Raw genomic sequence first — 13,886 nt, forward strand, 5'->3', positions numbered from 1 at the left:
TGTTGCTCTACCTTAGCTACCTTTTTATTTTTTAACTGAGGGAACTACAAATGTCCAGAGAAGCTCTTGGCTGCTGCCACACAGACTGTCACAGTGAGCGTGTCAGAGTGAGCCTTCATTTGTTTTCTTTCTTCAGGACCAAGGTCCAGCAATGACATTGAAGGCGACATGCTCCTGACCACTCGCTCCACAGCCACCTCTCTTTATCAGCCCCCCTGAGCTTCAGCACACACAGCACAGGCCCCAAGCTCACCAACACCAGCCGACAAAACTGCGATCTGGTGGCCGGCTGTGTCCGCTGCTCAGGACACACACAGAGCCAGAATTCACAGCCGCAGAATGGCTCCCAGGTGGAAGTTTTTGCCCCGGCAGCAGGTTAGAACCTAAACTCATCTTAATACCTTTGCAATTGAATAGCTTTATTTTTTTATTTCGTGGGATATTTCAAAAACCACAGGAGACCCCATACTCGCCCGGACACTGTGCACTCAAGGCCTGGCACGTGGAAGTTCTCATAAGCACTCAGTAGACACCGGGGGGACTGAATGACAGAGATTCATGTGCTGCACAGTTGATTTGGACCCCAGACCAAGGGCAGGAATCCTCTTTACTGGGTGTGGCAGAAAGACTGATGTATCAACCCACGAGGATACGTTTCCATAATTAAGATAGAGAAGAGCAAACAGGGAGAGACAGAAGTCTAGAACAATGTGCATTTTCACATTTGCATAATGCTGACCAAATGTGCAACGCTGGGTCAATCCTGGCAGGGAAGGAAAAAAAAAAAACAGCCGGGCCAGGCGCAGTGGCTCATACCTGTTAATCCCATCACTTTGGGAGGCTGAGGCAGGCAGATCACTAGATCAGGAGTTCGAGACCAGCCTGACCAACATAGTGAAACCCCGTCTCTACCAAAACTGTAAAAATTAGCTGGGCATGGTGGCATGGGCCCGTAGTCCCAACTACTCGGGAGGCTGAGGCAGGAGAATCACTTGAACCTGGGAGGTGAAGGCTGCGGTGAGCCAAGATTGCACCACTGCACTCCAGCCTGGGCAACAGAGTGAGACTCCATCTCGGAAAAAAAAAAAAAAAAAAAAAACCTAGCCTTAAACTATAGGAGGAAGAATTTGTCCAATATTTGTGAGAAATATACTGACGGGAAGGATAATCCCTGAGGGAAACTAAGTAATTACTGTCCCTGAGGAGTTTGACAAATTGAACAGATATTTACCTGTCATGCTTCAGCTATGATTTTTGTCTGGAAGCAAAAGAATATTTAAGCCAAATGTTCAGTAACCTCTGGCCCCCTGATTCCTTTACTAAGGGAATTTTATGATATTCAAGTTTAAAAACTATTTTAGTTAATAGAAAGGGGGCCGAAAAAAATTTAAAAAACAACAGATTTCATGTAAACTCTTAAAAAAACAAAAAAGTAGTAGTAGTAGTAGTTTAAAACGGCCTGGTATTTGCAAATAGCAAAAGTAAGTATAGGTCTAGTTCCCTGCAATACTCCCTGTGAAGGTATTCTAACCTGCAGTAACAGTATGAGACAGAACAATGTGTGGTGAGGCCCGGGGCTGGTGGAGACGTAATTTAAGTGAAGTCACTCTGGAATAACGTGACACCAAGAGTGTGTATAGTTAGCAAACATTTTATGCTGTGTACAGACTTTTTTATAATAATTTTTAATTTATGAGACAATAATAAATATTGGCAGTTTTAAAAACTTCCAATGATCACAATGCCATAGACCTGAAAAAAAAAAAAAAATCCTACCTTTCATTTGCATTCCCTTCTCATCCCTAAAATCCTACCTTTCAGTCTGCATTTCCCTTCCAGTCCCTAAATGTGCAACGCTGGGTCAATCCCGGCAGGGAGGAAAAAAAAAAACAACAGCTGGGCAGGGCACAGTGGCTCACACCTGCCATGCCAGCACTTTGTGAGTAAGGTAAATTCTTGCCTTTCATTCGGCATTCCCTCCCTTCCAGTCCCCATTCACATGAAGATGTTCTGTAGCTTTTTAAGCTAAAATTACAAAGAATGAGAGTTGTTTTTCTTTTTTTGAATTGTGATCCATAAGCACAGCAGAAGCATGCAGCCACGTGGAGGAAGGTGGTAAGCATGCCAACACAGTCCCAACAGCCACCATCATCTACTGAGTCCCGGGGAAAAGTGCCTTTCAGGAAGAAATTCAAGATTTACCTTTTCATTTGCCTTTAGCCTGAGGCTTGATTGGTTGAGTCAGATTCCCAAATTCTCTGGTTCCATGTAGTGTGGCATTTACAGCAAAGAAAACTAGAATTGTCCGCCTCGGCTTTGTCTCTGGACTGAGGCCCTGAGCTGGCTGCCCAGATGGAGCAACTGAAGGGGAGTGAGAGGAAACCCTCCGGTGGGCAGATGGTGCTGAGCAAAGCCTGCGAGGAGGGCAGGGGGCGGATCGGGGACAGCAAACAGAACCGAGCCACTGCACAAAAGCAGATCCACAGCTGGCCGAGTTCGTGAGAGGAAGCACAATCGCTACCACCAGGAGATACCAACAGGCCTCACGTCACTCCAGAGAAATCTTTATATTGAGCTAGGACGCTCATCCTAGTCCCCGGCAGATACTTCAGATAGTGACAAGAGCCAGATCACGAAAGGGCTAGCCATCATGAACAATAGCTACTTGGTTTTCTTCATTTGGGGAGGGTAGGGGACAGCTTTAACCCTAAGGACAGGAGTCTCTGAATTCTAGTCTGGCTTGTGTCAGAGAACTCGGGTGAAGACCTGCTTCTGTTTCTTAAACAGCATGGGAGACTTTGGGCAAACTGCTAACACTTTCTGAATTTCATTTTCCTCATTTGCAACTTGAGGATAAAAATATCTGCTCTACTACCTCGCAGACTGAGAATCGAGTGTGGAGATATATGTGAAACCACCTAAAATACTGAGAAATGCAAGAGTACTCTTCTGAATTTTTTGTTCTAAGTCTAATTTTGTATGTTATGGCATCAGATCTCATTTTAACTGTTGTTTCAGGTCGTTCATTACCTCTTCATTATTCCAGAATGCAACACAAAGTATTAATCAATTTTAGTTTTAAGTCTGATTTTGTATATTATGATGTTAGATCTTATTACAACTGTCATTTCAGATCTTTCATTACCAATTAAATGAAATATTACATATATTGCTATATATATAAGTTTAGAATCTTCTAGTTCCTACTGGTTAGCATTTGATTTTAATCAATTCCCCTAAATTATTACAGCATATAAAACTACCTAATTTGACAGGGTATGGTGGCTCATGCCTGTAATCCCAACACTTTGGGAGGCCAAGGCGCGTGGATCACGAGGTTAAAAGTTCGAGACCAGCCTGGCCAAGTTGGTGAAACCCCCTCTCTGCTAAAAATACAAAAATTAGCCGGGTGTGATGGCAGGTGCCTGTAATCCAAGCTACTCGGGAGGCTGAGGCAGGATAATCACTTGAACCCAGGAGGCAGAAGTTGCAGTGAACCGAGACAGTGCCATTGCACTCTAGCCTGGGTGACAGAACAAGGCTCCCATCTCAAAAAAAGAAAACTACCGAATTTGCAAGCAGTCTATCAAATGTAAAGAAAACCAATGACACAAGCCATACACTCTCATTAGTAGACACTCATGTTAGAAAATGTAAGAAAATAACCTGAGTGCGCATTGAACAACTGGGAATATTTTTGGTTGTCACAACTGAGGTCTGGGAATATTTTTGGTTGTCACAGCTGAGGTCTGCTACTGTCACCTAGTGGGTTAAGGCTGGGGGAAGATACTGAACCCCGTATAATATACAGGACAGTTCACCACATAAATAATCATCTGGCCTCATATGTCAATAGTCCCAAGGCTGTGAGACCCTGCCCTGGAGTTGTATTATTGTCTCCATCACTAAAAATATTAAAACACAGGACAAGTGTGCCTAAAAATCTAAAACAAAAGCAGTCAACTCTGCCAGGGATCCAAACTAACCAATAAACTCTGGAAATACAGCCAGAATCTGTTTGTCTCATCTTGAGTCAATGAACTACACTCAGAACACATGAATTGAATGCCAAGACTTGAAGGAGCTCATTTCTAATCACAAGAAGACTTGAACCCAATTTATATAAAGAGGCAGGCAAAAGGAACATCTGGTCTCCATAGGAATAATGCTTAGGAAGAGTAATCCTTACAAATAAAGTGAGCAGAAAGCAAGCTGCTAAGGGCCCTTCAGAAGCTAAGCTTCCATTGTGGGGCCCCATCGGTCTTCTTTCAATTCAGCAGGACTCCTTCCAAATGCGTATTAACAGATGAATGGATAAACCCATCTGCAGCAAGGAATGCCCTCAGAGCAGGATCTTGGCTGACAATCATGGCTGGTATTCAACAAGGGGAAAGTCATAAATTCCACAGAGACAATAGCTCAGCTTTTTGTCCAGTTCATCACCTTAGTAAGTCAATTCATCACAAGGAGGATCTTGGCACCCACACCTGTTTTAGAAAACATCCTAACATCTGTAGCATGGCTTACAGAAGGCTGATCAAGGGTCATGGCCCATTGTTGGGTCATGAAATTCATTCAATGAATTGACAACAGTATTTTTAAATGAATAGAAAATAACAAAATAGAGCAGAAGACAGAATAAAAAGAACAGAAAATAGAAGAGTGAATCCCAGTAACAGCAAAATTTGTTTCATGAAACCAAATTCTTGTGTGTGCTTGTGTGTTTGTCCATATACTGGGTTGTGAAGTAAAATTATATCTTCTTGAGTCATGATTTTTTTTAAAAATTGTTTGAAAAACAGTGGCATATAAAACCACAAGAGGTAGTTTTGTCAGAATGGTGCATACATTTTAATAAAATCCAAGGACAGCCAAGCCCTGAAGAGCCCCAAAACATTCAAAAAGTCATTGCTGCCTAGGCACAGTGGCTCACGCCTCTAATCTCAACACTTTGGAAGGCCAAGGTGGGTGGATCATTTGAGGTCAGGAATTCGAGACCAGTCTAGACAACATGGTGATATTTATCTCTACCAAAATACAAAAGTGGGTGGCTCACGCCTGTAATCCCAGCTATTCGGGAGGCTGAGGCATGAAAATGAACCCAGGAGGCAGAGGTTACAGAGAGTCGAGATTGCATCACTGCACTCAGGCTTGGGTGACGGAGCAAGACTCTGACTCAAAAAAAAAAGAAAAAAGAAGAGAGAGAGAGAGAAGTCAGGGCCGGGTTCGGTGGCTCATGCCTGTAATCACAGCACTTTGGGAGGCCAAGGCAGGTGGATCCCCTGAGGTCAGAATCTTGGGACCCGCCTGGCTAACATGGTGAAACCTCATCTCTACTAAAAAAACAAAAATTAGCCAACATGGCAGCGCATTCCTGTTATCCCAGCTACTCGGAAGGCTGAGGCAGGAGAATCTCTTAAACCTGGGAGGTGGAGGTTGAAGTGGGCCAAGTCGCACCACTACACTCCAGCCTGAGAGACAGAGCAAGACTCCATCAAAAGAAAGAAGGAATGGGAAGGGAAAGGAAAAAGGAAAGGGAAAGGGAAAGGAAAGGGTCATTGTCCAAGGCAAACGCTTCAGATGGAGACAGTAAGAGCCAGATCTTTTTTAAAAGAACAGCCCGTCGTTAATGTGCGATCTGGACACCACAAGTTAGGCCCATGGGCTTCATCCTTTTGCATTGCACAAATTAAAAAAAGAAACACACACATTCATTGGACATTCAGCTTCTTTGCAGGAAAGTTAGGAACAACCCCGTGAGGAAGATAACTGAACAGGTGGGTCCTGAAGGATGAGTGGGATTCCATTAGATGAAGAAAGGAAAGAGAGGGCTGGGCACAGTAGCCCTTTCTTTCCTGTAATCACACCTGTAATCCCAGCACTGTGAGAGGCCGAGGCAGATGGATCACCTGAGGTCAGGAGTTCCAGACCAGCCTGGCCAACATGCTGACACCCTATCTCCACTAAAAAATACAAAAATTAGGTGGGTGTGGTGGGCACCTGGAATCCCAGCTACTCAGGAGGCTGAGGCAGAAGAATCTCTTGAATCCGGGAGGCAGAGGTTGAACTGAGTTGAGATCACACCACTGCACTCCATCCTGGGCAACAGAGCAAGACTGTGCTAAAGAAAAGGAAAAAAAATAGAAAAGAAAGGAAAGGAAAGGAGAAAAGAAAAGAGAAAAGAAAGGAAAAGAAAGAGAAGAATTCCGGGGAACAGAAAATGGCTTGTCCAAAGACACGGAGCTTCATAACCACTTGCTGGATCCCCAAAGAGAATACAAGGAGAAAGACCCCAGCTCCTTCAGGGAAAGGTATGAAGGGGCTGCAGGTCCTGAGCACCAGGGTCAGGGACAAAGTTTGGAGAGAGGAGGAGGTAAGAGCGAAAAGGTAGACTGAGGGAGCAGAAGCTAAGGGAACTGGACAGGCTTCTGCCCTTCCTCTTCACGCCCTCCGACACCCACCATCCCCAGAAACACCACAGAGTGACTGTCAACCTCAGGACACTTTGGAACACCCGCTGGGGAAGGAGTTCACTATAGCCAACAGCTCAGCATAAGTGTGGGAGGCAGGGTTGGCCCGGGAAGAAAATGTTCAAAGTATTGGCAGAAACTTGGCGAAATGAAGTGAAATTTAGAAGCTCCACTCAACAATTTGACATGAGCGTTTGGAGATTTTCCTATAGGCACTGTGCTGGCCACCATGAGAAACATAGTGTGGGAGGTGACACCATCCCTTCCCAAAGGTGCTCATCAGCTTGTGCGTGGAGGGAGAGAGATTATAAACCATGAAACGCGGAGAATCAGTAAGAGACAATATGAAAGGTCGGGTACAGTGGCTCACGCCTGTAATCCCAGCACTTTGGGAGGCCAAGGTGGGTGGATCACCTGAGGTCAGGAATTTGAGACCAGCTGATCAACATAGTGAAACCCTGTCTTTACTATAAATACAAAAATTAGCCGGGCGTGGCGGCATCCCTGCAGTCCCAACTACTCGGGAGGCTGAGGCAGGAGAATTGCTTGAGCCTGGGAGGTGGACGTTGCAGTGAGCCAAGATCACTCCACTGCACTCCAGCCTGGGTGACAGAGTAAGACTCCGTCTGTGGAGGAACTGGGGGACAGGGAAGAGAAGAGAGAGGGAGAAAATATGACAACTTTAACAGCATGAAGTTTATGGGAGAGATGGTGAAACCAGCAATCCCACAAATATTACTGGTATGTTTTTGGAATGTCAAGTAAATTCAGTGGCCCGGCTATACGTGAGCCATCACAGAAACTGAAAATATTTCAGGGAATTTAAACACACACACACTTTCAGACAAAATTACAAAATCAAGAAGCTTCTCTGAACCTATTCTGGTTCAGGAGCTGCCCAATAAAAATTTTGTTTTTTAATTTTTTTAATTATACAATCAATATTGGCTAAAATAAAATAATCCTGGATAAAATATTTTCCTTATTTTTCTTTTAGAAATGATTCAAATGCATTTTACACATTCTCATCATGGCTCTTTCAAGCATGGATTTTTTTTTTTTTAAATCAAATGTTCAGTCCCACTCTGCCCTTTCTCCCCCGCCTACTTCAAGTTTGAGTCAAAACTTGTCCAACGTCCTGGTCTCTGTAAACCTCGTGGTCCTGTCCTGGTGATGAGCAGACTAAAGATTCAACAGAGCTAAAGCTGTTAGCATGTCTTTTAAATACCCCTCTTTTGCAACTTTTATAAACATGAGATTCAAAATTATTAGCCTGACTTGTAAATAACCTCTCATTTTCTGAACTTGCGCCACTCCACAAAGAACAAGCTTAGGCCTGGGTAAGCACCTCCCGAAGTTTACATCAAAACTTAAACAGAATCATGCGCTGAAATCTCAGACGGCCACCACATGGCTTCTCGCTGCCTATGGAAACCTGCACGTATGTAAGGTTCGAGCTTCAGTAAATCAGAAGCAGATACCGTCCCCCTAAACCTCAATCACATTCTGTAACCAAAATATACCACGGTCATTGTACCAAGTTATTCTTGGCAACCATTTCTTCATTTTACACTGTTCCATTTAAGTTAAAAAATGAATAGGGCTTAAACCACACATTTTTTCCCCTCATCTAAATAGGTGCTTTCCCCACCCTCATAAAATGTGTAACTCGTCTACTTCAGCTAAGGTTTTTGCCCTGTTTGAGAGTCATTTTTAGAAATGCATGTCCTAAGGCTACAACATAGGTTGTCCCTGAAGCTTCAGGTAAACTAAGCAATCATTGCTGAAATTTTCCTTAATTTGTATGAGTATTCACAACCAACCTGATAAGATTTTAGCTAACGACTTCATAGAAACTTTCAGGAAAAAAAAAATATATATATATATATGTATACACACACACACAAACACACACACACACACACACACACACACACTAGTTAGTATAATTTAAATTGCCTAATTTATAAAAATTAAAAACTTTTTCATACCCAAAGCAGATGAAACATGGATGGAGAAGGAAGGGTATAATCCGTTCTTTGTTTTGAGATGGGCGTTTCACTCTGTCATCCGGGCTGGAGTGCACTGGCGCGATCCCAGCTCACTGCAGCCTCTCTCTGCCTGCCAGGTTCAAACAATTCTCAGGCCTCATCCTCTAGGATTGCAGGCACATGCCACCACACCCAGTTAATTTTTGTATTTTTAGTAGAGATGGGCTTTCACCATGTTGGCCGGGCTGGTCTCGAACTCCTGATCTCAGGTGATCTGCCCACATCGGCCTCAATAGTGCTGGGATTACAGGCATGAGCCACTACGCCTGGCCAATCCGTTCTCAATGCTGCCATGTGCCAGGGTATCCCGGGCACAAGAACCCTCATAGCTTGCATAATCATCCCTCTTCTACAGAAAAGAATTTCAGCTTCCGAGGGGATAATTCGGCCAAAATCACTAAAAGGCAAAGGTGGGAATCAAACCTGGATATTTTCAATCATTTTTAAAAATTGACTGATTGATCAATTGATTGCCAGAGTCTTGCTCTATCACCCAGGCTGCAGTGCAGTGGTGTGATCATGGTTCTCTGTAACCTCAAATGCCAGGGCTTAAGCGATCCTCCTGTCTCAGCCTCCCAAGTAACTGGGACTACAGGCTTGCACTACCATCCCTGCTAATTATTTTATTTTATTCTTTGTAAAGACAAGGTCTCACTATGTTGCCCAGGCTGATTTTCAACTCCTGGGCTCAAGGGATCCTCCTGCCTTGGCCTCCCAAAGCGCTGGGATTATAACTGTGAGCCACTGCACTAGGCCAAATCAATGCAGTGGTTCATGCCTGTATTCAGAGAATTTTGGGAGGCCAAGATGGGAACATCCCTTGAGTTCAGGAGTTTGAGACCAGCCTAAGCAATATAGTAAACCCCTGTTTCTTTAAAAAATAAAATAATTTTAAATTCTTTTGTACTTTTTAATCTAAAATTATTTTTTTCTCTCTTTTTTAAAGTACAATTTAACTTTCAGGATTCCCTTTTAAAATAGTGGTTGTGGCCAGGCCCAGTAGCTCAGGCTTGTAATCCCAGCACTCTGGGAAGCTGAGGCGGGTGGATCACCTGAGATCAGGAGTTCGAGACCAGCCTGGCCAACATGGTGAAACCCCATCTCTACTAAAATACAAAAATTAGCCGGACGTGGTGGCGGGCGCCTGGAATCCCAGCTATTTGGGAAACTGACGCATGAGAATTGCCTGAACCTGGAAGGCGGAGGCTGCAGTGAGCTGAGATCACACCACTGCAGTCCAGGCGACAGAGCGAGACTCCATCTCAGAAAAACAAAAATTAAAATTAAAAATAAATAAATAAATGAAAGAGTGGTTGTGTTTCTGATCAATCTATGCCCCTTTCACAGATAAAACATCTTAATGTCCTTCTCTAAGGGTATTTTTTCTCCAGGTAACAAAGACTTCCACGGCTGAGGATGAAGAGGTAAGAATAGAATGAAAAAACTAAACGTTTAAGTTAACCAAAAAGCTTTAAGGTTAAAATTTAGTTATCCGAGTCTACTGCTGCATTACAAAGAACATTAAACAAATAAGAATTTTGTTTTGTTTTGTTTTGTTTTTTGATACTTTAAGCTTCACGGTCACTGTCTTCAATAACAATTATAACTCAGACTGTGCCTCCCAATGGCTGTGGGGGTGGGGCATGGCCACCAAGACAAAGGGACAGCCAGGAGACACTCAACACCAAAGAATAACCAAGGGGCATCTTCCTGATGCTGATTTCATTTAATGCTAAGTAATTTAAATATTATATCCATAATAAAGAAATATGTATCATGGCAGGGCACAGTGGCTCATGCCTGTAATCCCAACACATAGGGAGGCTGCAGGTGGATCACTTGAGGTCCGGAGTTTGAGCCCAGTACAGCCAACACAGTGAAGCACCGTCTCTATAGAAAATACAGAAATTAGCCGGGTGTGGTGGTGCGCGCCTGTAATCTCAGCTACTCAGGAGGCTGGGACATGAGAATCACTTGAACTTGGGAGGTGGAGGTTGCAGTGAACTGAGATGGCACCACTGCACTCCAGCCTGGGTGACAGAGCAAGACTCCATCTCAAATAAAAAAGGAAATACATATCATGAAGTAAAGTATAAAATTTACATTTTTAAGATAAATTATAGGAGTTCAACGTATTTCGCATTTACATTAGGTTGCTTCTGTTACATCAACAGGCTTCCCAGGGAGGATACATTTTCACTGAGTAAGGCAATAAATATTTACTGAATCGCAACTCTTTGCTAGACACTGTTCTAACCCCTGGGGATACAGCAATAAACAAAACAGACACCCATCAAAAGAAATATCCCTGCTCTCATGGAGTTTATACTAAAGTGGAGAGACATAAATTTTGCTTTTTTTTTTTTTGTTTTGAGACAGTATCTTGCTCTGTCACTCAGGCTGGAGTGCAGTGGTGTGACCTCAGCTCACTGCAACCTCCACTTCCTGGGTTCAAGCAATTCTCCTGCCTCAGCCTCCCGAGCAGCTGGGACTGCAGGAGCCCACCATAATGCCTGGCTAATTTTTGTTAGTAGAGACAAGATTTCACTATGTTGGCCTGGCTGGCCTCAAACTCCTGACCTCAAGTGATCCACTGGCCTCTGCCTCTCAAAGGGCTGAGATGACAGGCGTGAGCCACCACGCCCGGCTGGAAAATAAATGTTCTATTAGGAGGTGATAAGCAGTTTGACAAAATAGTAAGGAAGGAAATGGGGGAGGAGCAGCATGGAGGGGAAGGTTGCCGCGATTCTTAAGAGAGAGGAAGCCTCGCTGAACGGCGAAACCTCAGTAGAGACTTGCAAGGAGGAGACACCAAGTGAGCTCCGGGGAAAGAGCCCTGTGGGCAGGGGCAACAGAAAGTGCGAGTGCCCAAGAGGTGGACGGGCAGGGGCCAGGCGGGGCCAGCATGACCGCAGCAGAGCAGACATGGGAAGAAAGGCAGGAGAGGTCAGAACCAGAGAGGGCAGCCTTGAGGGACAGTTGAAGGACTTTGGCGTTCACATTGAGAAGAGAAGTCATAATTAGAGGGTGTGACTGAGAAGGCTCATTGCGGGACATTTTAAAGGGATCTGTGTGGCCGTTGCACGGATCTGGATTGCCAGTGACAAAGTGAAAGCAGCAGGGGGAACATTCTAGGCTATTGGACCAATGCAGCGGACAGGCGATGCGGCCCAGCTTCTGTGGGGCTACTAAGGGACGGGGCTGCCTCCAGACACAGCTGAAGCTCCGGAGGGCTGAAGGGAGAGCCAGCAGGACTCAAGAGCAGGCGGCAGTAAGTGTGAGTGACATCAAGGACAACTCCACGCCATTCCATTAAAGCCGTGGGAGAATGGGGACGGCAGAGTAGAGCAGGCTGTGCAGGGCAAGATGAGGAGTTCGATTTTGGACATGCTGGCTTTGAGGTGTCCACTGGAGACTTAAGTGGCAATACCAGTCTGGAGTTCAGGGGAGAAGTGGACTACTCACCCACGCAAAGATGGTACTTAAAACACAAACTGGATGAGCTCTCCATAAGTGAACAAAGGATAGACAGGAGGTCCAAGGAGACCCTGGGGCACCCTGACATCAAGAGGTCAAGGAAATGAGGAGAAACCCATGAAGAAGACAGAAGGAGCAGTCAGTCATCTGAATTAAGAGGAACCAAGAGGCAGGGCATGGTGGCTCACGCCTGTTATCCCAGCACTTTGGGAGGCCGAGGTGGGTGGATCACCTGAGGTCAAGAGTTCGAGGTCAGCCTGGCCAACATGGTGAAACCCCATCTCTACTGAAAAAACAAATACAACAATTAGCCAGGCATGGTGGCACATACCTGTAGTCCCAGCTACTCAGGAGGCTGAAGCAGGAGAATCACTTGAACCCAGAAGGCAGAGGTTGTAGTGACCCAAGATCGCACCACTGCACTCCAGACTGGGTGACAGAGCGAGTCTTCATCTCAAAAAAAAAAAAGAAGAAAAACAGAAAACCAAGAGAGTATGTGGCACCCAAAGCCAATCGGGAAAAGGATTTCAGGGAGAAGACTGAGCAATCATGTCAAATATTTCTGATTCAAAATTCAAAAAATGTTTGTTATTCAAATAAAAAAAATGGGCACTGCTTTTAGTAGACTTGCCATTGTGCAGGTCTCTGTGAACAGGACAAGGGCAGAGTGAGGTGGAGAAAGAAGGACTGGATTGAGTTTGAGGATGAGGCCAATGAAACCGAAGGGAATGAATAGAGTCAGTTCATTCAAAGAGCTCTACTATAAAGGGGAGCAGAGAGGAATCCGATGCTAGTGGGAAGGACAGGAGGACCAAAAGAGCTTCATTGTTGTGTATGTGTGTGTCTCCAGGAGAAATTCCAGCACGCTAATGAGAGATAAAGGAAAATGTGATGTGGTGTAGAGAGAAGGGCATTCCTGAAATGTCCTAGAATGGGTCAAAGGGAGAGGAATCACACATACAACAGGGGGTGGCTCTAGAGCAACCGCCGCTCCTATCACAGAAACTTGCAGAAACGTTTGAGAGGCACGAACATCACGTGAACGCAGTAGGGCGCCAGGATAAAAGAGCTCCAGAGAGAAACTCCTTGATTACCTGCATGTCACTGTGCTGTCTTGTAATTTCTATTTTTTGCCCTGTAAGTAACATTCTTTTTTTTTTTGAGAGAGAGAGAGAGACTCTTGCTCTGTCACCAGGCTGGAGTGCAGTGGCACGATCTCGGCTTACTGCAACTTCCACCTCCCAGATTAAAGCTATCCTCCTCCCTCAGCCTCCTGAGTAGCTGGGACTACAGGTGCACGCCACCATGCCCAGCTAATTTTTTTTATATTTTTAGTAGAGACAGGGTTTCACCACATTGGCCAGGGTGGTCTTGATTCTGGACCTTGTGATCCCCCTGCCTCGACCTTCCCAGGTGCTGGGATTACAGGTGTGAGCCACTGCATCCGGCCGACATTTTTTAAAAAGGTAAGTGACAGTTACTGTTGGTTTCCTGTCATTTCAGGCATCTTGTTATTGTTGTTGTTTTATAGTTAGCTTGTCTGGCTGTTTGGATACATTTGTGATCAGCCAATCAATTTTCAATGCGGGGTGTGTGTGTGTGTGTGTGTGTGTGTGTGTGTGTACATATTCCAAGAATTTATGGCATTTCCATGAAGCGCTTTACTCTCTAGCACCTTCTAATGTCATGAGTTTCCTCGGTTCACCACTGTGTCTGGGTATAAAGCTTCCTTTCACTTGTCTTTAAGATGCCTTTTTCTACCTTCCAGGGGTGGCCAGGGGCAGCCTGAAAACAAGTCTATCTTTATTCTCTCTACTAGGTTTCATCTCATTGCCTTTAATCGCATGGATTCTAGTTTTTGTCCTTAAAAGCTTGCAAACCCCATCTC

General features: G+C 44.7%; 1 protein-coding gene across 7 annotated transcripts in view; it reads right to left on the reverse strand.

Annotated features, from left to right (window-relative positions):
• The window catches only part of TIAM2 (TIAM Rac1 associated GEF 2), a 241,044-nt gene that overhangs the window by 138,562 nt on the left and 88,596 nt on the right, over window positions 1–13,886 (reverse strand). For 2 of the 7 annotated variants that reach the window (XM_032258737.1, XM_032258735.1), the window contains exon 1: window positions 2,203–3,085. The exons of the other annotated variants lie outside the window; for them this stretch is intronic. The gene's annotated coding sequence lies outside the window, so the exon portion shown is untranslated. Of the gene's footprint in view, window positions 1–2,202; window positions 3,086–13,886 lie in introns of those variants that run through there. 7 annotated transcript variants of the gene reach the window in all.

The sequence above is a fragment of the Sapajus apella genome, unplaced genomic scaffold (assembly GCF_009761245.1).
Source record: "Sapajus apella isolate SASKATOON/1434 unplaced genomic scaffold, GSC_monkey_1.0 scaffold105, whole genome shotgun sequence".
Taxonomy (NCBI): domain Eukaryota; kingdom Metazoa; phylum Chordata; class Mammalia; order Primates; family Cebidae; genus Sapajus; species Sapajus apella.